Source organism: Carassius carassius, chromosome 30, assembly GCF_963082965.1.
Source record: "Carassius carassius chromosome 30, fCarCar2.1, whole genome shotgun sequence".
NCBI lineage: Eukaryota > Metazoa > Chordata > Actinopteri > Cypriniformes > Cyprinidae > Carassius > Carassius carassius.
In genome coordinates this window covers 3,158,338-3,180,314 of record NC_081784.1, presented here as the reverse complement: position 1 = coordinate 3,180,314, position 21,977 = coordinate 3,158,338, and positions in this window count along the sequence as shown.

The window sequence follows — 21,977 nt, the reverse complement described above, 5'->3', positions numbered from 1 at the left end:
CAACTGGAGGTCACCATTCCCAAATATTGATTACATTCATAGTTCTGGTAATAGTAGTGCTCACCAAAACTGTAACAGCTGGGATTGAACTCACTCCAAACCCACACAACTCAATGACGATGAGAAGAGGATGGAGGGGAAAAAGAAAAGATGGAAAGGAAAAAAAAGAGGGAAAAGTGTTTGATTTAGCCAACTTGCAGTAAAAGTGATTAAGACCATTTTCAATTGCACTTAGTATTGAAATAAAACTGAATAATCAGGGACTGATAGTCAATGTTGATGGTCCATTTTCCTAGTTAAAGATGAAATACGTTATCAAACTCTGTGAAAAGACCATAGAGTGCCGTATTTTTTAGTCTAATCCAGTAGTTTGTATCACCCTGGTTCTCGCTACAAAACCCAGTTGGTTTTTGGATTATTTGCAGAAAAAGTTACATTTTAAAAAGTGCTTAGACGTTTTGTTTACTGAGAAAATGTTCTAGAATTCACACAACTTTTACGAATTTAGAAGCCTAAATAGAATCAGCAAAAGCCAAAAATTGAAATTATAACAGTACATTCACACTGCAAAATGCACTTTATAGAATTAATGAAAAGTGTGACTGTTGATTCTGAACCTGGTCTGTGTGTTGTGTGTGTTTTTCACCTCTCTTCTCTTTGTCTTCATAGTTCATCTCTCTTCTTATAGAGAAGATACTGCACATGTTTCAGGCTGTCCTGACTGTTGCAGGAGTGAGATTTATCCACTTCCTGTTCCTCTTCAAAAACAGGGCATGTTTAGTGTTAGTTTTGAACATAATATATGTGACCCTGGGACAGCAGTAATGGTTCTGGTCTCTTTGTTACACAGTGTGTCAATCATGCAGTATATAAAACAACTATAGCTGTTATATATATATAAGGTATTTGTTTTTTACAGTGTACTGACGTATCCTATATATGTCTGTTTACTGCAGGGTTATTATAGTTAACTGAGACTAAATCTAAAGCCAACAAAAAAATCTGTTAGTTGTCAAAGGCAACATTTCTCATCTACAATCATTTGAACATAATGTAGTAAAATTACTTAAACTGAAATAAAAATAATAAAAACTGTACAGGCATATTAAAAACTAACTAATTAAATTACAAAAAACACAAAATTACTAAGACTTTGGTAAAACAATACAATAAGGTATCATTTGTTAACATTAGTTAAGAGAATCTAACAATGAACACTTTTTCATAATTGATTTATCTTAGGTAATATTAGTTTTAGCATTGACCAGTTTTTGGTAAACTATTTTAAGATCAAAGGTTGTATCTGTTAACATTTTTATTACCTTACAATTGTCTTGTGCATTAACTAACACTAACAAATTAACCTTGACTAATTTTAACAAACCTTGTAAAACTTTAACTAAAACTAAAATAAAGAAAGAAAATATACTTGGTTATATATCTTATTATCTAATGTGGTGACATTCAGACATTTTTAAATGTTACTTGAGTGTCCAAACAAATTTAAGAGCTTCTGTATATGAAATAAAATGTGGTTGGACAAGCTGCAAATATTCCCGGGGATATTGTGCCTTCCAGTCGGGCTACCAAAATGTGTCACCTCTTAAATACTGGCTTCATACAGTATACATGTATATATACACATTCATACACACAAACAAAGAAACCTACAATGAATTTAGGCTACTTCCCTGGGAACTGAAACCATTATCTTTTGCACTGCTAACACAATGCTCTACAACTGAGCCATATGAACACTTTCATATTATATATTATTAATAATATATTACTATATAATTATATATTATATATTTTATATATATTGTTAATGCTAAACGTTGTTAAAATAAAAATAAATCTAAGAACGATATGTTGACTGTTGACCCGTTTGTTCCTTCAGTTACTAGAGTTCAGTATGGGTGAGTTGAGAGTGGGAACTAACTTTGAGTCATAAACTGGCATTCTGGTACCTGTGACCCATGCCCGTTTTTATATTTTTAAGCAAATGTTATGGAAAGGAAAATAAAAGAGGAATATATGCTTTAGTGTGAGTGCCCTCAGGGTTGTGTCAGAACTTTCTGTGGGCCAAGGTTAGGTAATGCTTGGGCTGTGGATCATCATTGTGGCAATAGTGAGGCACTGGCAGGAGAGGTGAGAGGTCGCCTGGTCCAAAGGAAACACAGCGAGAGCTGTGTGTGTTTGTCTGTGTAAGTGAGAGAGAGAGAAAAGGAGAGAGAGCAGCAGAACTGATTCAACGCTCACTTGTGAGCTGAGAGATGGACCTTAGTGATCTAGTCCAGATCAAGACAACTTAAGAGTAGGGTTCGTTTGAATTGGATCAAGTCTGATTCTGCTTGTTGATTCCAGTGTGGTTAAAAAAAAATTGATTTCAACATTCACATTAGAATTTATTCTGTGTCTCTTTTGGCAAAACTTTTAGATGCAACTGAATACCATGAACAAAAATCAGCAGGCTACATAAAAACTGGACTCGATTAAGAGCTTTTTTAGTGCAAAATAGAGCTGCATATATAATTATGGATTTATTTTTTTATTTTTTATTATTATTATTCATGAATTAAATATGATTTATTTTTATTTAATTTTTACAAAAATCTAATGTAAATTAATGAAAGAATGATTCAGTGACTCACTTAAGATTTACTTGTTTCATTATTGGATGAATTGGATTGAAACGTCAAATTACTTTCAAAAGGTGATTTACTCTATTTTGATCGCTACCATAGACATCAGTGTTTATTTCCAAACTATAAACTTGTATCTCCATATACTTCTGTGATTATTTGAATAATTGTAACGCAGAAATAATGATACTGTGTGGTTGAAGTGACGCACATGAAAACCCAGCGGAGAGATCAAAACAAAACAATGGTCACTTATTAGAAGTACAAAACAAGGATTTGTAAAGAAGAATGTCAGAGGATTTCGATATAAGCCAAGAGGAGACTGGTTTCTGTGATCCGTGTATAACTGTTGGCACAAGCTACATTAAAGTGATTATAACGTTTTGAATATAAAAATGTATATTTCAAAAACACTTTGATTCACAACAGGAGGCTTTTGTTCATCCCCCGGAGCCATGTGACACTGCAATACCCGCTGAGTGGCATTAAACAGCTTGATGGATCAAAGACAATTTTTTATATAACTCTGACTGGATTTGTCTGAAAGAAGAAAGTCATATACACCTAGGATGCCTTGAGGTAATTCATGGGCCAATTTTCATTTTTGGGTGAACTAACCCTTTAAAAATATAGGTTCTTTATTAGAGTTGAGCCGGATACTCGGCTGAAACGGATAAAGCACTTTTGCCGAGTACAAGTATTATACGAGTAATACGAGTCAATATCTGTGCTCGGATTAAATAAAAATTCTCATTGGGTTGCTGACCGTGTCTGCGTCCTGTGATAGGCTAGTCACAGTTCATACAGATTTATTGTGTTGCTGTGTCACGCTCTGCTCACTCACACACAGAACACTGAGAAGAGAACAGTATCGAGTCAATTTAACGCCGTATATATACGGAAAATATAGTTTTGCAAACGAAAATTAAAGTATTGAGGAAAATACATTTGCTTTTTGCAAACAAAAATTAAGAATTGCAAAACATAAATGAAACAGCGCGAAAGCAATGATTTTGCACTAAATATTTTCCATGATCATATCTATTAATTTATTTGCAACGCTGCTTTTATTTTGAGTGTCAGTCTAGTTTGAGCTTGCAATACCATTTTTCCTTTGCGCTTCACTTTTCTGCACATCACTCTTTATGGCACTGTTTTGACGTGGGGGCGGAGTCAAGGGACGGGGGTGTGTACAACACGACTCCCTGGAAGTCGGCCCGAGACGCAGCTCACTGATCCAGGTCCTGTCATGATGAGCAGAGACTTTCGAGTGTATTGTTTTGTTTTATTCAGTAGCATTAAAACATTCATGTTTTTGTTTTATTTACTTTATTAACAAATGTATATGTGTATTAGCAGCATTTTCTCAAATTAAAGAAGTTGTTAACATGAACATCTGCTGTTTATTTCTCTCGATGTGCACACTTTTATAGCATTAAAATGTGTATCGTTTCATTTGGTTAACTGCAAGTGTTTGTTTAAAATCTCTTAACTTGTGGAGGACGCCAGTGCACAGAAGCATTCTTTGTTTACATTAGTTCAGAGTTACTGCTAGTTTTAATGTAAAATAATGCAATTCACTTCATAAACTATAACCTACATCATTAAAGAGGTCTACGACTCAAGTTTCATATCGATCGCAAATTCGTTTTTCATTTACATAACTACTGGCATAAATTAATAATAATAATTATTTTTTTAACTCAAGTCTTTTTGGTTTAGTTTTGTCGTGGCCACGAGATATTAATTCTTGGGAACGTGAATGTGGTTGCCACGAGTTTAATGAATAAACAAACCAGGGTGACCAGAGCAACCTGAGATTATCAGAAATTGATAAAATATTTTTTATCCATCCCACAGTCCGTTGATCATGTCTTTTTATGTAATATATGTTCATATAAGGCTATTATTATTTTTTATCATATAAGTCGCACCTAAGTATAACTCGCATCAGTCCAAAAATACGTCATGACGAGGAAAAAAACATAAATCGCCCTGGACTATAAATCGCATTTATTTAGGACCAAGAGAAAACATTACCCTCTACAGCCGCGAGAGGGCGCTCTATGTTCTCAGGGGTAGACTACAGGAGCACTTAGCAGCATAGACCGCCCTCTGGCGGCTGTAGACGGTAATGTTTTCTCTTGGTTCATGTCAAATGAATTTAGATTAAATAAGTCGCACCTGACTATAAGTCGCAGGACCAGCCAAACTATAAAAAAGTGCGACTTATAGTCCGGAAAATACGGTGTATATATATCTGCACATTGCTGGTGGTTGAGGAGAGACCCCCCACATGATTGTACAGCGCTTTGGGTGAACAACAAAACACAATAAAGTACTATATAAATACATCATTCATTTATTAATTCATTCATATAGGCTTAATTGATATTAATATTAATTAGGGCTATATTTTTATATTTATTGTTATGCTTATTTTCCCCTTTCAATTCGTGTATTGCTTACCTAATTAACGTTCTGTGATAAATGTTTTCATTTACAAATGAAACTAGCGAATTATTAATTTATAATTCTACTATTTATTATTATTTGGTTAGGATATTTATATAGTTATTGTTAAATTCAACCTCTAAAGTGCACTTCCAGTAAAAATTCCTGTCACATAGCATAATCAAAGCTTTATTGGCATGTCGGGATTTTACAGTATAAGCTATTATTTACAAAACTCTTCAGGGCTGCGTTTTCCTCTGAACTAATGTAAACAAAGAACGTTTCTCTGCGCTGGCGTCCTCCCACAAGTTAAGAGATTTTAAACACTTGCAGTTAACCAAATTAAACAATACAGTACAATACCCTGAGGGATTCTCTGCATCTTCCCCTGCCACATCCACATACATTGCAATGGTGTAGTACATGTTTTCTTTTTATCACACTTTTTAAACATACTGGTTAAAGTACTTAAAACACTTCAGCCCTACATAATGTACAACAAACAGGGAACTGATGTAGAAGTTTTGTGCGTGTATGTGCTATTTTCACTATTTCTTTTCTTGGAAAATGTCTTCCAAAGTATTGGAAAAAAGAACAATCATAGAAAAAAATAAAAAAGTGCCCAAAATAGGGATCCAAGGGTTGAAGCACTAAATAGCTATTCATTTTATTTTTGTAAAGGTGGATGCAATCAGTGAATGTCAAGCCTGGGCTAAACACAATGATGTTGGACATGTTGAAGAGAAGACGTGAAGAAGACCCTGCTAAATATGGCTCTGTGGCCCTCATGTTGGATGCCATGGCCATCAAAAAACATGTCCAGTACAATCCCCATACCCAGAAAATTTCTGGATATGTGGATATGGGGAATGGCATGGATGAGACTGATTTAGCCAAAGAGGTGCTTGTTTTTATGGTGGTAGGAATACAGGGTCATTGGAAAGCTCCAATTGCCTACTACCTCACAAAGTCTCTGTCTCCAGACACACAGAAGGTCCTGGTTGTCCATGCTCTGGAGGAATTGCATGCACGTGGCATAAAAGTGGTCTGCATTACAATGGATGGACATGCCTCCAATGTCAACATGTGCAACCAGCTCGGGTGTCAGCTAAAGGGAAACCTCCATGAGCTGTTAAAAACATTCTTTGAACATCCAGTGACCGCTGATAGGGTGTTTGTGTTGATGGACGCTTGTCACATGTTGAAACTGGCACGCAACATGTTGCAGGCTTACAGCCCGATAACCAGCACCACTGGAGAAATCAGCTGGTCATATATCGTTGAGCTCAACAATGTTCAAACAAAAGATGGACTGCATGCGGACAACAAGATAACAAACAAGCATGTTCAATTTGATGGCCAGAAGATGAAGGTGTCCCTGGCTGCTCAAACACTGAGTCACTCTGTAGTGGTAGCACTGCGCACACTGAGGAACCTTGGTTATTCACAGTTTAAAAACTGTGAAGCAACGGCAGAATTCATTGAGGTAACATAACATACAAACATTGTTATATAACACTGCATATTCTGCATGAAAGCCATCTCTGTTTATACTTACCTGTAGAGGGAAATCCAATCAGAGCTTTGTACTAAAGTACTTTTTTTGTATATTGAAATTAGATTATAATTTGATTTCCATGATACGATACTACTGTTATGGGTGATATATCAGTTAACAGAGCCTTATGCTTTTTTTTTAAGATGATTGACAGGTTGTTTGACATACTGAACAGCCTCAATCCCCGTGCCAAGGGATACAAAGCTCCTCTGGGTGCTTTGAATTGGACAGAGAGAGTAGAGCTCTTGTTGAGAGGCAGGGAATACTTGCTCAGTTTTGTGATGAAAGATGGCACACCCCTCCACCAAACGAAGAGTTTTTTTTTTTTTTTAAATATTGAATGGTTTCCACGAAAAGTTCACAACATCATAAGTTAATATGATGCTCTGTTCTCTTGCTACGCATCGAGTTCATAAGATGCTCTTTCTCTGGTTTGGATCGTTTTGCTGTCTGCAGTTTTTTTTCAGTTGACTCTTCTGTTCAGTATTTTTCAGGTCATACAGGACAGGTGTGGTATGTATGTTCATATGATGTTGCTTTTTGCAAAACCAGAGACAGGAGGTAATGTGAGTCACTCCTGCTTTAAGGAGCATATCTTGTATTGCACTTTTTGTTCTTGTTTATGATGTTTGTCTCTGCATGTTGGAATCTTGTGTTCAGTGTTTTTCAGGTCATAGAGGTGTCAAATGGTATGTATGACATGTTCTTGTTTTTAAGCTCTCCTTGTTCAGTTTTAATATAGTTCCTAGTTGTACCTGACACTGACTTATACTCTCAAGAAGCACCCAGTAATTTGTTGATGATGATTCCTGACCTGCTCCAAGTTCAGCGTTATGTCTGCACATACCGCTTCATTCAGGATCACTTGTAGCTTTTGTTCAATTCTGTCAGGGCATCAGGTATAATTTTCACATTTATAATTAGTTTTTTTAGTCCATGGGCCAGACCGGATATTGGTACCTTCTGGGTGGGCAAATTATAGTTTATAATTTTTTTTTATATATGTACAGTACCCGCGGCGACGATCGTCGTGTCAGGACCACTGCCCACGTATTGACGAGGACACGAAAGGTTCAGTAGACTTTTTGCTTTAAATGAATGGTTGTTGTCATGGTGTAAAGAACAGAAACTGCTATTTGTTAATAACTGGAATCTTTTCTGGGAGCGTCCTAGGCTGTTTCGCGCTGATGGATTACACCCCAGCAGAATTGGAGCGGAGCTGCTCTCTGACAACATCTCCAGGACACTTCGCTCCTTGTGACTAGTAAGACAATTCTCTAATATCTATTATGATGAGTTTTGTTCCACCCGCTTAAATGATAAAAGTACTTGCGCTGTAAAAACTATTAAGACTGTGTCTGTTCCCCGAATAGTGAGGTCAAAATATAATGTAGGATCTAGAAAAAATCTTATCGTAATTAAACCAGAAAAAAGTAAAGTAAATGAACAAAAACAATTCTTAAAGTTTGGGCTCATAAATATTAGATCAATCACACCCAAAGCAGTTATTGTAAATGAAATGATCACAGATAATAGTTTTGATGTACTCTGCTTGACTGAAACCTGGCTAAAACCAAATGATTATTTTGGTCTAAATGAGTCTACTCCACCGAACTACTGTTATAAGCATGAGCCCCGTCAGACTGGTCGTGGCGGAGGTGTTGCAACAATACATAGTGATATTCTCAATGTTACCCAGAAAACAGGATAAAGGTTTAACTCTTTTGAAATACTTCTGCTAAATGTTACACTGTCAGATATGCAAAAGAAATCTAATGTATCTCTTGCTCTGGCTACTGTGTATAGACCACCAGGGCCGTATACAGAATTCCTAAAAGAATTTGCAGATTTCCTCTCAGACCTTCTAGTTACAGTTGATAAGGCGCTAATCATGGGAGATTTTAATATTCACGTTGATAATGCAAATGATACATTAGGACTTGCGTTTACTGACCTAATAAACTCCTTTGGAGTCAAGCAAAATGTCACCGGGCCCACTCATCGTTTTAATCATACACTAGATTTAATTATATCGCATGGAATCGATCTTACTGCTATAGATATTGTACCTCAAAGTGATGATATTACAGACCATTTCCTTGTATCGTGCATGCTGCGTATAACTGATATTAACTATATGTCTCAGCGATACCGTCTGGGCAGAACTATTGGTCCAGCCACCAAAGACAGATTCGCAAATAACCTGCCTGATCTATCTCAACTGCTATTTGTACCCAAAAATACACATGAATTAGACGAAATTACTGACAACATGGGCACTATTTTCTCTAATACATTAGAAGCTGTTGCCCCAATCAAATTGAAAAAGGTTAGAGAAAAACGTACTGTACCATGGTATAACAGTAATACTCACTCTCTCAAGAAAGTAACTCGTAGTCTTGAATGTATCTGTACCTGTACATGTACATGTACCTGTATCTAAACCAACAACATGTTTATTAGATCCTGTACCCACTAAATTACTGAAAAAGCTGTTACCTGTAGCCGAAGAACCGCTTCTCAATATCATTAACTCCTCGTTATCTTTAGATCACGTCCCAAAACCATTCAAGCTGGCGGTTATCAAGCCTCTTATTAAGAAACCAAAACTAGATCCTAGTGTACTGGCAAATTATAGGCCTATTTCAAATCTTCCATTTATGTCTAAAATGTTAGAAAAAGTTGTGTCTGCTCAATTGAGCACCTTCCTGCATAAAAATGATCTGTATGAAGAATTTCAGTCAGGTTTTAGGCCCCACCATAGCACAGAAACTGCACTTGTTAAAATTACAAATGACCTGCTTCTTGCGTCAGATCAAGGCTGCATCTCATTTCTAGTCTTACTTGATCTTAGTGCTGCGTTCGACACCATAGATCATGACATACTCCTAGATCGATTACAAAACTATAAAGGTATTCAAGGGCAGGCTCTAAGACGGTTTAGATCCTACCTGTCCGATCGCTACCATTTTGTTTACTTAAATGGGGTGTCATCTCATTTATCATCAGTAAAATATGGAGTGCCACAAGGATCCGTCCTAGGTCCCCTTCTATTTTCAATATACATGTTGCCCCTTGGTAATATTATTAGAAAATACGGAATTAGCTTCCACTGTTATGCTGATGATACTAAGCTATATATCTCAACGAGACCAGATGAAACTTCCCAATTATCTAAGCTAACAGAGTGTGTTAAAAATGTAAAAGATTAGATGACAAATAATTTTCTCCAATTAAATTCGGATAAGACAGAGATATTAATTATTGGACCAAAAAACACTACACAGAATCTTGTAGATTACAATCTGCAACTAGACGGATGTACTGTTACTTCCTCTACAGTCAGAAATCTGGGTGTTATAGACAGCAATTTGTCTTTTGAAAATCATATTTCCAATATTACAAAAACTGCATTCTTCCATCTTAGAAACATTGCCAAGCTACGAAACATGTTATCTGCTTCTGATGCAGAAAAGCTAGTTCATGCATTCATGACCTCTAGACTGGACTATTGTAATGCACTTCTAGGTGGTTGTCCTGCTTCATCAATAAACAAGCTACAGGTAGTCCAAAATGCAGAGGCTAGAGTCCTCACCAGGTCAAGAAAATATGATCATATTACCCCAATTTTACAGTCTCTGCACTGGCTACCTATTAAGTTCCGTATCAGTTACAAATTATCATTACTTACCTATAAGGCCCTAAATGGTTTAGCTCCTGCGTACCTAACTAGCCTTCTACCACGCTACAACCCATCACGCACCCTAAGGTCACAAAACGCTGGACTTTTGGTAGTTCCTAGGATAGCAAAGTCCACTAAAGGAGGTAGAGCTTTCTCACATTTGGCTCCCAAACTCTGGAACAGCCTTCCTGATAATGTTCGGGGTTCAGACACACTCTCTCTGTTTAAATCTAGATTAAAAACACATCTCTTTCGCCAAGCATACGAATAATGTATCTTTTAAATTGTGAGTGTAGTTGCATCTGATAAAATGTGCATTTTTATTCATTAGCTTGGGTTAAACTAATATTACTTTGTTGGATCAGCAGCTATGCTAATGATGTCTCTATTTTGTTTCTATGTTTTGCCACGTGATTTACATCCCGTGGTAACTAGGATTCACACAAGCTCCAGTCTGGACCCAGAACACTTGAGAAGAGATGATGCTGACCCTCAGAGGACCCCAGATGATGCTTACCCTGAATCAACAAACAGAACTAACAAATATTGCTACATGTGTGACTGCATCATATAATAACTATTAATTAATAATATTGATAGTTATTTGTCTAGCTGACTACGTCTTGTATTATTATTATTATTTTTTATTTTTTATAAAATCCTGTCAAACGTGCACAAACTACTAGCTACTACTAAATATTGTAGAAACATAATTTTCTGTAAAGTTGCTTTGTAACGATTTGCATTGTAAAACGCGCTATACAAATAAACTTGAATTGAATTGAATTGAATACATCCCTAGGTTATAGTATGATTTGATGTGATAGACCTCTCAGACTGGTCACTTATTGGTGGCTATCACTTCATGAAGTAATCCACCCCCTAAAGCAAACGGCACATCAGACACCAGTGTGTATCTTTTTTATAGCCTACCTTTGGAAGAAACATGGTTATACAGTTATTACCTTACTTACCTTTTATAGCCTACCTGTGGGGGAAAATGGTTATACAGTTTCCTTACTTAACCTCAGAAAATATATCTATTATGACTCTGACTGTCCTCATTAAACATCTCTGTAATCTAAGTGTGTAAAAGGTTTTTTTTTTCTTTTCTTTTTTTTTTAGGAGGCTGGAATAACAATCCAACTGCAGGGCAGTTCCAAGGCATTTTCCGTCGTCTGATGGAAAATTCTGTAACCATTCAGAAAATTCTGAAAAAACTGTCCTGTGAGGTGTGCCGTGCAAGCCTCATCACAGCTGCTGTACCCTCATCTTTTGACCAGAGCTACCACCTGCTTGAACTTAAAAACAATGGTGGGCTGATGATCCCCTCAGAGGGAACAGTGAAGGTGGTCAGAGCAGCAGAGCGTGTGATTCGACAAAACTCAAAGGAACAAGGTGTCCGTGTGTCCTTCGTCAACCGTTTCGTTCGGGCGGAGATTGGTTCAGAGGATGTGTTCTTACTCAGGGAGCACATTGCAGACACCCAATTTGGAATTGAGAACCATCATTTCATGCTTGTGTCATTTGTGGTGTCTGTATTTCACAAAGTAAGGCTGCACCACATCGCAAAATTAACTACCCTGGAGTTACAGAGTGCAAGCATACGCAAGAAGCTGTGCAAAACAGTTCTTTTTAAAGGATTTTAGCTCCCCAGTCCCAGTTGCAAGCCTGACAGGGTAATGTAAGATGCTGGAATGACCTGGAATTATAACGTTTATTTTAGGCCTTTAAAAAAAGAATTCTGAGCTGGTACAGTATATATGGGAGCTTGTATTTATATGTGTTACAGAAGGAGTGTGTGTGTGTGTGTGTGTGTGTGTGAGTGAGAGAAATAAATTCAAATGAAAAATCAAACTTGTTTCTTTATTAAAATATAAAATTCATTCATTTATCAATATGCCATTGTGTGTGTGTGTGTGTGTGTGTGTGTGTGAGAGAGAGAAATAAATTCAAATGAACAATCAAACTTGTTTCTTTATTAAAATATAAAATTCATTCATTTATATATTTATCAATATGCCATAGTCTACCATATGTCTTTGTTAAAGAGCGTAATACAAAGTCTTTCAACATGAAAGCAGAATTTTTCAATGTGTGACAGCATCCTGTATCATAACTAAGTCTCTGCCGTTTGTAACAAACCAAACCGTGTGAAAGTCCGGTAAACCCAATTTGGGTTTTTATGATCATTGTAGTTGAGGACACACCTTCCTCAGTAGAAATAAATGCGGGGGGCGGCGCATTGGGGACCCATCCAAGATGGCGCCGCGCTGATACGTCCGCTCCAATAGGCAGCGTCTCAGTCGAGGCATCTACGTATATTATGTCTATGGTTCGGAGCGGCTTCGCGGATCATTTGAATCAATTCGTGAGTTCGGAGCGGTTTTGCGAATCATTTGAGTCAGTTTGGGAGTTCGATACGGGATCACGAATCATTTGAGTTAGTTCGGGAGTTCGGAGCGGGTTTGCGAATCTTTTGAGTCAGTTTGGGGATCGCAAATCATTTGAATCAGTTCGGGAGTTCGGAGCGGCTTCGTGGATCATTTGTATCCGTTCGGGAGTTCGTAGCGGGATCGCGAATCATTTGAGTCAGTTCGGGAGTTCGTAGTGGGTTCGCGAATCATTTGAGTCAGTTTGGGAGTTCAAAGCGGGTTCGCGAATCATTTGAGTCAGTTTGGGGATCGCGAATCATTGGAATCAGTTCGGGAGTTCGTAGCGGTATCGCGAATCATTTGAGTCTGGGATCGCGAATCATTTGAGTCAGTTTGGGAATTCAAAGCGGGTTCGCGAATCATTTGAGTCAGTTTGGGGATCGCGAATCATTTGAATCAGTTCGGGAGTTCGTAGCGGAATCGCGAATCATTTGAGTCAGTTTGGGGATCGCGAATCATTTGAGTCAGTTTGGGGGGTCAGTTTGGGGATCGCGAATCATTTGAGTCAGTTTGGGAGTTCGGAGCGGGATCGCGAATCATTTGAATCAGTTCGGGAGTTCGGAGCGGGATCGCGAATCATTTGAATCAGTTCGGGAGTTCGCGAATCATTTGAGTCAGTTTGGGGGGTCAGTTTCATAGACATGTATAGAAAGGCTAGATGGCTCAAGGCGTCACTTGGCGGCCATCTTAGGTCAGGAGACTGCGCTGCTGCTCCCTGCTGCTGTGGACGGAAGGTGAGTGACATACGCCAACTAAAATGCTCGTAACTTGCTGAATTCTTGACGGATTTACAAACGGTTTGGTTTATTACAAACCTTATTAACGTGGCTATGATGTGTGCTGATGCCGATGTTTAAATTGTAGCTTCACGTTTTGAGAAACGCTTAACATTGCAGCGTAGCTGTGTGTTTCATGGCTGCCCTCTCATCTAAAGTGATACCACAGTCGACATTTTCAATTATTAACAGGTTTCCTGAGACCAACAACGTTTCTTGACAACCTAATCTTTTGTCTAAATGTCATTTTGTGGATGTGGTTGTATTTATTTGCTGGCTAGCAGTGAAGAGGTCGTAAGCCATTGTAAATTGGTGGGAGAGGCAGGGTTAGTCTTTCGTTTCAACATAGCTTTGAGTTACACATGATTTCCAAGTGGTTTGGTTTCTTAAAAACATCTTTACATTTGGATTACTTTGTTGGTTTTTTGTTTACAGAACTTCTGATTACGCTTGTGGAAAATGAGAGGAGGAGAGGGAGGGAGCTGTATTGATTATATTGTATTGATGGAAAGAGTTTTGTGTCCAATTGTGTCTTAATGTTTTTTTTTTTTTGTATATTTTTTTTGTAAGTTTTTTCTAATTGTGTGCCTTTGGACCTAAGTAAAAAAAACAAAAAACAAAGACCCATCTCTTTTCTCTTTATTTTACAGAATGGCAACTTGTGTAAATTTATGTATAATATAAATCTGTCTCATGTATTTAATAATGTAAATATTAGTAATAAACTAAATTGCATGAATTTCATGTTTCATGTACCTTATAAATATTGACATCATTACTGTGTGTGTGTATGGATATACCTAGTACTTTACCTGTCTAGTCTACTTAATATACTATTTTCTTAATAAACTCCGTGGCTATAATTTTTCACAAGTATGCAGTTAAATAGCCGCATCCCTGAAGTTTATGACACACCAAGCCGTTTGAAAATCGGTTGAAAATTGAGCAAAATATAGTTATTTCAGCACTACATGCACAATAGACTTTAATGTTATAACTGGACGAGCGGTCCTGTCCTAAGATGGCCGCCGTGTGACGTCGTCGGGTCCCATTGGCTCTCAGCGCCGGTAAGCTATCTAGCCTTTCTATACATGTCTATGGTCAGTTTGGGGATCGCGAATCATTTTAGTCAGTTTGGGAGTTCGAAGTGTGATCGTGAATCATTTGAATCAGTTCGGGAGTTCGTAGCGGGATCGCAAATCATTTGAGTCAGTTTGGGGATCGCAAATCATTTGAATCAGTTCGGGAGTTCGGAGCGGCTTCGCGGATCATTTGAATCGGTTCGAGAGTTCGGAGCGGGTTCGCGAATCATATGAGTCAGTTCGGGAGATCGGAGCGGGATCGCGAATCATATGAATCAGTTCGGGAGTTCGTAGCGGGTTCGCCAATCATTTGAGTCAGTTCGGGAGTTCAAAGCGGGTTCGCCAATCATTTGAGTCAGTTTGGGTATCGCGAATCATTTGAATCAGTTCGGGAGTTCGTAGCGGGATCGCGAATCATTTGAGTCAGTTTGGGGATCGCGAATCATTTGAATCAGTTCGGGAGTTCGTAGCGGGATCGCGAATCATTTGAGTCAGTTTGGGGATCACGAATCATTTGAATCAGTTCGGGAGTTCTGATATATATATATATATATATATATATATATATATATATATATATATATATATATATATATATATATAAGGATCAATTACATTGCTGTCTATGGAAGGATCACTAACTGTATTTGAATTCTAGATATGTATGCAACTTATTTGTGTGTGTGTGTGTGTGTGTGTGTTAGCGTACCGGTGTGTGTGTGTGTGTATACACACACACACATACACCGGTGTGTGTGTGTTAGCGTACCGGTGTGTGTGTGTGTGTATACACACACACACATACACCGGTACACTAACACACACACACATCCACAAATAAGTTGCATACATATCTAGAATTCAAATACAGTTAGTTGGGGCTTTGAAGGGGCGTGTCTGCTGTGAGACTCCGAGTAAACGACAACTGTTGTGATTGGCTGACATCTTTGCATTCAAAATGCGTATTTCATGTCGAACCCCTCTCAAATATATACAGTGTTGGGAAGGTTACTTTGGAAATGTAATAGGTTACAGATTACAAGTTACCCTGTTTAAAATGTAATAGTAGTGTAACTTTTTCAATTACTTTATTAAAGTAATGTAACTAATTACTTTTGAGTACTTTTTGATTACTTTTGTAAATTTATATAAGCATGTGACGTATTCTGCGTAATAAAATCCTAAACATTGGTGTTTTTTTGAAACTGCTTTTAAATCTTTAATTTGGGGACATGCAAAATAATTAAAAGTTCTCTCCTGAACTGCACCTTCACTTCCATTTTTCTCTTCAGTTTCTTTATTTTGCCCTGTTATGCATCTCTCTCATGACTTTAATACTCAAGATTGAACAAAACTATACTTTACAATACAATACTCTACAATACTACAATATCTTTATAGAAAAATCCTATATATAATCCATATTTTTCCCTTACAAAAATTAACCATGCTTTTATTAGCCTATATAAAAGTAAAATAACCTTGAGTAATTTTTTTTTTTTTGCAAATGGATTTGTATTTATTTTTAAATAAATACATTTGTAAAATAATTTTACATTTTTGGTTATCACAGTTAAACAATAGTAACCATTTTCTCTGGATTTATAGTTAAATATTAAAATGTTAATTTTCGTAAGGGTTGTGTTGTTGTCTGTCGTAGCTCCCCTTAAACCTATAAAAAAAAATCAGAATTTTTTTCAGCTAAATTACTACTCTAACATTACAACAGATAATATTTATGTCCCTTATATAGTATTTTGAGTGATGACTGATGAGCAACGTGCTGCTGCTTGATTAAATAAATAAAAAAACAAAGACAAAAAAGCATCTTTACAGATGAAACTGACCTGAAACCCTGAACAGGAGTTCTGCTTCTCTGCTCCAGCTGTACGCCTCCATAGTCTCTCTCTCTCTCTCTCTCTCTCTCTCTCTCTCTCTCTCTCTCTCTCTCTCTCTCTCTCTCTCTCTCTCTCTCTCTCTCTCTCTCTCTCTCTCTCTCGCATTGATTACTCTGAGTCTGATCCAAACCGTTTGGCGGAGGCGCGGAGAGCGCGCGAGTCATGACTAACAATTCATGATTTATTAGAGATTTAATTATCAAATGGCGGATTCGCAAATGATCGCTTTAGTACATTCGGCAGGCAATTGTACAATAATGATATTAAATAGTGGGGCAAAATCGGCTGCCAGGTCACCGGGAATTGTCCCGGTTCTCCCGGTGTCCAGTCCGCGCCTGATTTCCACAGACACGCAGAATGTGGAAGTCATATATTGCATTTTTGGGGCTTAATATTCACAGACACTAGTCCATGTCATGTTTTGATTCAAGTGTACTGACCTACTTTTGATTTAGTCATCCAAAATGTGGCATATTCCGTCCGCGTTAGGCATTTCGTTTTTATGACTGGATTCTACGAACCAGACTGTATTTCCGCATCCCGGAAATTATTAGGGTGGTATCTCTCAGAATAGTCAGTGCAATTTGGGAAAGAAATCAGTTAAATCTGTATGTGGATGTGTGTAAATATTCAAATGTAATCGCCTTTGTAATCGTTAAAAATTTCATAAGTAACTGTAATTTAATTACTCATTTTTTCGTAGTAACTGTAACTAATTACAGTTACAATAATTTTGTAATTAAATTACGTAACGCCGTTACATGTAACTAGTTACTCCCCAACACGGAATATATATATATATATATATATATATATATATATATAAATCCCGGGCCCTATGCATAGAAAGTCCTAATGCCCCCCGCCGCCCTCTTTAAAAATGTATATTCCAGACTTTTCAACGGCCCTCTCTTCCTTTGGGGCCCTGGTAATCAGTACTGGTTTTATATATATATATATATATATATATATATATATATATATATATATATTAGGGGTGTAAGGGTACGTTTATTGGTGCCGGACCAGGGCTTTCGGTATGGTGCACGTGTGTACCGAATGACCGAATGCAATATTTTGTATGCGGAACATAAGTACATTTTCGTGTTTCCAAACGAACATAGTAAGTGGTGGAAGTCTCCGCGTTCAGCGCAAATCCCGCCCTGCAGCTGATTCTGAGGCCGGTGACACACTGGCTGCACGGCGTGAGCATGGCGTTTCTGATGCGTGTCAGTTGCGTGACGGCTGCCTCGCGTTTTCTGTGTCTTTACACACTAGAATCGTGCCTGACGCGGCGCTGGCGCGCTGCTGCTACTGTACGTGACATAGAGGGAGGCCGCCAACAGACCAGGATCTTGTCTTCATGACAACAATATCTATACTTCATGTTGAGCATAAATATAAAGCCTACTGATAAAGGACACCGTCAACAGTATTGATGGCAAAATAGACTATGTTTGACAGGTGCAATATGCCAGTGTGTCACCGGCCTAAGGTTTTCAAAAGGCATCACGCGAGTGTCAACATCACTACAACTAGGAAAAAACGATTGTGATTCAAACGCAGCTCCCGTCGGCATTTAAACGGACCTTTGCTCTTAATTCTGATCGGTCCAACGCAATAACGAAATCTGAGCAGGTCTAAAAACTGAAACGGTTGATGCTGCATTTTACACTTTGGAAAAGTTATATATATATTTTTTTAAATATGAGCAGTTCTATAAGCTGGGATTGGTAATGCTGCACTGTAATCATAGTTATTTATTTATATTTTTTATTATATTTTATTATATGATATTGGTTTGAGACAGAGTATTTTATTTAGTGGAGAACTTTGCCCCAGGGATCGGGCTGTCGAGGCCCCCGCCTTCGACTGCTGCCCGATTCTCTAAGCACCGGCCCCTTACAGTCCCTCCTGTAGGTGGTGAGCCCACGGGAAGGCGGCCCCACGTCGCTCCTTCGGGCTGAGCCCGGCCGGACCCCGTGGGGAGAGGCCCGGCCACCAGGCGCTCGCATACGAGCCCCAACCCCGGGCCTGGCTCCAGGGTGGGGCCCCGGCTGCGCCATACCGGGCGACGTCACGGTCCTTTTATGTGATCTTTTAATAAGGGGTTTGTGAACCGCTCTTAGTCTGACCCGTCGCCTAGGACCTGTTTGCCTTGGGAGACCCTACCAGGGGCATATAGCCCCAGACAACATAGCTCCTAGGGTCATTCGGGTACTCAAACCCCTCCACCACGTTAAGGTGGCAGTTCAAGGAGGAGTTTAAGTATCTTGGGGTCTTGTTCACGAGTGAGGGAAGGATGGAACGGGAGATTGACAGACGGATCGGTGCAGCTTCTGCAGTAATGCGGTCGATGTACCGGTCTGTCGTGGTGAAGAAAGAGCTGAGCCGCAAGGCGAAGCTCTCGATTTACCGGTCAATCTACGTTCCTACTCTCACCTATGGTCATGAGCTTTGGGTCATGACCGAAAGGACAAGATCCCGGATACAGGCGGCCGAAATGAGCTTTCTCCGCAGGGTGGCTGGGCGATCCCTTAGAGATAGGGTGAGAAGCTCAGTCACCCGGGAGGAGCTCAGAGTAGAGCCGCTGCTCCTCCACATCGAGAGGGGTCAGCTGAGGTGGCTCGGGCATCTGTTCCGGATGCCTCCTGGACGCCTTCCCGGGAAGGTGTTCCGGGCGCGTCCCACTGGGAGGAGACCCCGGGGAAGACCTAGGACACGCTGGAGAGACTATGTCTCCCGGCTGGCCTGGGAACGCCTCGGTGTCCCCCCAGAAGAGCTGGAGGAAGTTTCTAGGGAGAGGGAAGTCTGGGGTTCTCTGCTTAGACTGCTGCCCCCGCGACCCGGCCCCGGATAAGCGGAAGAAGATCGATGGAGAACTTTGCAGCAGTATTTTATTTCTTATTCTTTTTTTATTTTATCTATATTTTATTAAAAAGTATTTTAAAAAAGTGTAAACAAATTGTTAAAAAAAAGTTTATAGTAATAAACAACCTGCAGTTTAATGTTTGCATTTCTTTCCCTTACTGTACCGAAAATGAACCGAACTGTGACTTTAAAACCGAGGTACGTACTGAACCGTGATTTTTGCATACCGTTACACCCCTAATATGATTTGCGGTTTCGCGAATCATTTGAGTCACTTTGGGATTCGCGAATCATAGCTGTATATGGATAGGCATTTTTAACTAGTAGCTAGTTCTAATTACGTTTTCCATGCATGTTTAGGTGTGATACGTGAACTCGTATTTTTTGTTTTAATGATGTGCCTTTTAACAGTATCAAGTATATTCAAAAACTAAACAAATCGTGCCTAAAAAGTGCACGCATCTAGGCTAATGTAAAGTTACATGATGAAGTCATACTAGTGCGCGAGTGCATTTTGAGTGCGTTCTTTTACTGCATTATTATGTGTATTCAAATGCATTTATGAATGCATGTGAATGATCACAAAATTCAAGATATGAATGAATGAATGAATGAATAATAGCCCAAAATGCCAAAAGGGTTCTTTCTTGTCATTATAGAACCTTTTTAGCATAAAAGGTTCTTTGGAGTTGAGTAAAGAACCCTATGGTTCTATATAGAACCCCAATGAACCCTTTTTTCTAAGAGTTTGTTGTCATAACGTCCACCTTGGAGATTGAAAATGATTATTTTTTGAGACACCAGGAGCCAAAATTCAGACCCAGAACAATAAAACCCACAGAAGAGGTGGGAGTTCAAAGGAGGAATCTTTATATTACCAAACTGCAGGGAGAGGAACAGTAGATAAAAGTCATGATCTGCAAGATTAACCACAATCTGATGTGATCTGACCACCTCAGAGAAAACCAGTGTTGAGCTGCTGCAAGAGCTTTTGAAGCACAGCAGCTGTGGTCAAAGAGTTCTCGTGTGTTCTGATTGGTGGATGATGATGATTAGTGGATAAAGACTAGAGCAATCAAATAGTGAGAGAGTGTTCTGCTCACCTGGTTATGTTTGTGGATGTTTCGACATGGAAAGCAGTTCAGAATGGAAATATTGATATTTTATTTGTTAACAACATACTTTTCGTACCTTAATTTCAGTAAATGTTATGAAATTAGAGAACTAAGCCAATAGTAGCGCTGGCGGTGTCATTTGATTTGGATGGGAACTTCAGATTGTGAATCATTCAAATGATCATTTTGATATGGGGGTTAGAAAATGTATATATTTAAATCATTTTATGTAGTTAATCAATATCACACGAAGAGTGCCATTTCAGTTTTTCTCCAAAAATCAGCATGATTAAAATGTTATATTAAGTTACTACAAACAATAATTTAATTACAAATACAAAATGTTGCAGAATAATGTAATATATGAATGAATAATAGCCTAAAGAACCTTTGTGCCAAAAGGGTTCTTTCTTGTCATTATAGAACCTTTTTAGCATAAAAGGTTCTTTGGAGTTGAGTAAAGAACCCTATGGTTCTATATAGAACCCCAATGAACCCTTTTTTTCTAAGAGTGTACATTTGTTAATAAAGTAAATAAACCGAAAACATGAATGTTTTAATGCTACTGAATAAAAATAAACGATCCACTCGAAAGTCTCTGCTCATCATGACAGAACCTGGATCAGTGAGCTGCGTCTCGGGGCAATGACATCACTTCCAGGGAGTCGTGTTGTACACGTCCCCGTCCCTTGACTTCACCCCCACGTCAAAACAGTGCCACAAAGAGAGACGTGCAGAAAAGTGATGCGCAAAGGTAAAATGGTATTGCAAGCTCAAACTACACTGACACGCAAAATAAAAGCAGCGTTGCAAATAAATTAATAGATATGACCATATTTAATAGATAGGAAAATATTTATTGCAAAATCATTGCTTTCGTGCTGTTTCATTTATGTTTTGCAATTCTTAATTTTGCAAAAAGCAAATTTATTTTCCTCAATACTTTAATAATTTCCTCAATACTTAATAATTTTCGTTTGCAAAACTTTATTTATTTTGCAAAACGTAAATTTTTTGCGTATATATATGGCGTTAAATTGACTCCATAGAACAGCGCTCTCTGTCTCTCTGTCTCTCCCTCAGTCAGTCAGGTTCGCGGGTCTTTTCCGTTAACGTTTAAGTGTTCTTCAGCTTCAGATTTGTTTTTTTACTTTGGTTTGTAGTACTTAAGAGAGGGTAATGTCACCTTGTCTCCAAAATTTGATTGATGAGGGTCATAAAAGCCATCTGTTCTGGACACCTGTTTGTACACCCCCCTCCCCTCCCTGTACAGCCAGTGCCCATAATATGAACTTATGAACCCAAGGAGGAATTTCGGAGGGGGGAGAAGTTGTGGGAAAGCTATGTGTTTTTTGAAACTTTGAAAAGGGCGAAATCATGAAAATGGTGTAAGGGAAGATTTGATTAAGGTTTTAAATAAACAGTGTATTTCAAGAAAAAGGTTATAAACGCATAGCAAAA